This window comes from Papilio polytes, unplaced genomic scaffold, assembly GCF_000836215.1.
Source record: "Papilio polytes unplaced genomic scaffold, Ppol_1.0 DF821400.1, whole genome shotgun sequence".
Classification (NCBI taxonomy): domain Eukaryota; kingdom Metazoa; phylum Arthropoda; class Insecta; order Lepidoptera; family Papilionidae; genus Papilio; species Papilio polytes.
This window is the reverse complement of record NW_013527804.1, coordinates 3849014-3853259: the sequence shown is the minus strand read 5'-3', so window position 1 is coordinate 3853259 and position 4246 is coordinate 3849014.

Genomic DNA, 4246 nt, shown 5'->3' with positions numbered 1-4246 from the left:
ATTACCTTTCGGATAAAAAAAGAATTATCCAAATCGGTCCACTAGCGGCGGAGTTATGCCGTAACACACATAAAAAAAATAAAAAAAAAAAAATATACCGACGAATTGAATACCTCCTTCTTTTGGGAAGTCGGTCAAAAACTCAGTAAGCGACCACTAGGTTTCTCTAGATTATGTTTTCCATTTGTGACACAGTTCATAGAGATCTGTTAGGCCTTTCCAGACATTTAAGTAATATTTATACTTTCACATTTATAATAAATTCACTTCTTTCCAAGCAATTGTATTGCATACTAACTGTTCCCCTTCGACTTCCTAATAATTCCTTCGAATTCCGCATGAAATTATAAAAAAAATATTTTATTGTTTACATGTGTCAAATAATCAATTGCGAATGTCACAATACCAATTACTATGGCAATTTTGCTTTCTTGATGTTGGCAGCAACTTATGGTCTCTTTCCTATATTAGAGTTTTTATCCAAAATATTAACCGCTATGCTTAATAGCGCGAAAATATATAGCCTAAAGCGTGACGTCAGTGTAGGCCTTTTTATTACAAAAATAATCATTCAAAAATATGCTGTAATTGCTGACATCTTAGGTAACAAAGAAGTGTGTGTTTACGCTTTATAATAATAGTATAGAAGTATAGATAATTACCATGTTCTAAAAATATGCAGTTTTGTCATTAAGAGACCGTATCCCAGAGGATTTAGTCTCGGTAGATTTAAATAATTCATGTTGCAGTAATACGCTAATCAGGGACATTTCAATAAAGTCCGCGGAGTCTAAAAATTTCATGCGCACACATGTCTCGTCCCGCTACGTGTACATTTAGGTACATTTGCACCCCTCGCGAGGGATGCGCGGGGTGCGGGGAGGGATGGTAAAAGCATATTTATGTTAGTTTCTGATTGACGATGATGGCTTCCCCTTGGTTAGAGACGGTGCGGCCTTGTTATGACGAATTTCATAACATGAATAATAATGAAATAATAAAATAAATGTACTCTCATTTTAAATCTTATGAATTCTTTATAATAATAATAATAATAAATGACGGTTAATCATTTTTCAGAAATTTATAATTTAACAAGAATTATCATTGCAGTAGTTATGGTAAGGTAAGTATTTATATTTGTAAGAATTTGTAGAAATTGTAGAATAGAATATAAATTCCTCAGACAATTTTAAAAATATTGCCCATAATCTTAAAATTATAAAATCGTGATATCTTAACAGATATTTTTTACTAATCACAATATTTTTAAATTCAGCGTAGATCGTCGGCACTTTGCACACTTAACGCACCGAGCACTCGCAGATTTTGTAGGAGACATTACACGGGGCAGGCGGGGGCACGCGGGGGGAGGGGACACACACCTACATTAACATTTAAAGTAACAATGAGACAGATTTTAAATGTGTACAGTCCATTTAAAAGTTACCTAGAACTAGGCATTCATTTAAAACAGAATAAGGATGTTTCATGTTGTTTTAGGTTATTTCAAACTAGCTGTTCCCGTGCGGCATCCGCATTGAATTATGAAAATTTTTTTTAATTGTTTACATCTGTTATATTATCAATTACAAATGTCAAAATGACATGACATGATGTCAACCTTGCTACCTTGATGTTGGCAACAACTTATAGTCTCTTTCCCACATTAGAGTTTTTATCCAAAATACTTACCCCTTAAGTTTAATAGCGTGAAAATATATAGCATAAAGCGTGACGTAAGTGTACGGCTTTTTATTGAAAAAAAGAATTATTCAAAAATATGCTGTAATTGCTAACATCTAAGTATATATTAACTAGACGCCAATAGCTTAGTAGTTAACGGTATTTTGATCACATTTTTGTGTTCGATTGTATTCTTGCAAAACATTTACCTACTCGTTCAAGTTAAAAGCTTAGAGCGGGCGCACGCCTTTGACTAAACTGTCGCACAACCGTTGTGTGATTGTCGATTGTTTCGCAGCCTAATCAACTGTTTAGTACAATTAAAAATCGCGTAATGTCCACAGCTTTGTTTAAGCTTGTAGGAATCAAAGCAAGACTAAACGGTTGTGCGATATTTTAGTTTGTACTGCGCACTCTTTTAATTGGAATGGTTAAAGAGTTAAGTTAATGGTTAATATAAAAAAATAACACATTATAAGAAAAATTTCAAGACGTACTTTTTTATTCAAGCTTCGTACAGTCGTTACGTTACTAACTTAATATTAACTTGAAATGTAAATAAAAACTTAATACAAACATAGAATAGAAATGTTGATCAACATTTGCGTTTGCAGTTAACACGTATATAAGCTTCAAAGCTCCTGAGGGCGGAAGGGTTGAGGCAATCTACTAATTGCTACATAAGCCGAATAGCTTACCTTACCTGGGTTTGTTTATACATAAAGCTGGTACATAAGGCTATGTTCACGGATTTATATTAATTATTTTTTATTAACTTATGTGTTTTAACCGTGGGATTCTACTGATGTCTGTTTACAAGCTTTTTCATACAAATGTAATGGAAACAACGAAATTGTTTGGGAAATTTTATAAGTCACTAGTTATTGCTCGCGTCCTTCTCCGCGCGTTTATATTTTTTTTAATAAACATATCCTATGTTACTCATAACGCAACTATTTATTGGTGAGAGAATTTTTAATATCGACATAGTAGTTTTTTTATTTATTTTAATACATACAAAAACATAACTTTCTTCTTTATAATACCAGTATACTATACGTTCGAGTTTTAAAAACAATCTTGGAATGCCGACTTCTAATGTATTTAAATGTCTTTTTTTTTGTTTTTCAAAAAATATTAAACTAGCTTATTATTTTTGTTGTTATTCAACCGTAGCTTGTAATGGGATCATGAACCATTAGTTTATGAAAGAACAATTTGTCAAGGGTGCCATCAGTCATGTCATTATGTCATTACCGAGTGACATTGTTTGATCTAAGCTACTTAATGGTAGTGGAAATGCCCTTGTTATAATGCCAAATTAACTCAGACTTTCTAATACTAAGAGACTTTAAAAGTATTTTTAAAACATCATCATCATTTCCCCTGCCTTATCCTACTCCCGTAGGGTCGGCGCAACGGGTTTTCGTCCTCCAAAGCACTCTATCATCCGTCATCTCAGTCATCACTCCCTTCTTTAATATTTAAGTATTTTTAAAACACTGGTAATAAATTTCCTATAAATATTATAAATGCGAAAGTTAAATTCGTTTGTTTGGCATAAGAGGGTAGTCTGGAAAACATATAAGTTACTTACTTTGTTTCTAATTCCACGCGGAATGAGTCACGGGCGAAAGCTTAGTAAATAAGTATAGATTTATTACTACCACAAAAAGAAACTGAAACATAAATGCACAAACTTGTAATTTTTTACAGAGTTTCGAGAGAGAAAATCAAAATTCTTCTAAAAAATGTGGTTGTGAAAATTTGTATAGAAAAATGTCATTCTATAACGGAATTATTTCAAATTAACCAATATTTTTGTACAAATATTAAAGCTGCAGTATAGATATGGGAACAGATTTTTAAATCCAACGGAAATATAAAACCGGTGGCCCTACCTGGGCCACTCTAATCTGTCGCAGCGAATCATTCCGATTGGTTTCCAAGGCGCTGCCCGCATTGTCAGCGACGCAGCGACCCAGCAGTTGACGACCCCTGATTGCTGCACAAACAATAGAACGACACATTCATTTTACGATTGCAATATTTTGAAATAGCAATATCTGAATTGTGTGTTTAAAACTGCGATTATTTCTAAGGACATATTTTGTGTCACATAGTATAAAACAAAATTTCCCGCTGTCTGTCTGTCTTTATGTATGCTTAGATCTTTAAAACTGAATAACATATTTTGAGTCAGTTTCTTTTAATAGATATAATGATACAAGAGAAAGGTTTATAATGTAAACACAATACTATAATTTTAGAGATTTTTAATGTAATGTAAATAAACAAACTATCATATCAGTATTAGACCCGTGAGAAGTCGGGGCGGGTTGCTAGTTAATAAAAAAAAGGACAACATTATTTTAAATTAGACATTGTATATAAGAATAGTGTAATTTTTAAACTAACATTATTTAACAGCGTTAAAAACTATTTCTTCTTTTTTGACCGACTTCCCAAAAGAAGGAGGTATTCAATTCGACCGTATGTTTTTTTTTTATTATTTTTATTTTTTTTTATGTGTGTTACGGCATAACTCCGCCGCTAGTGG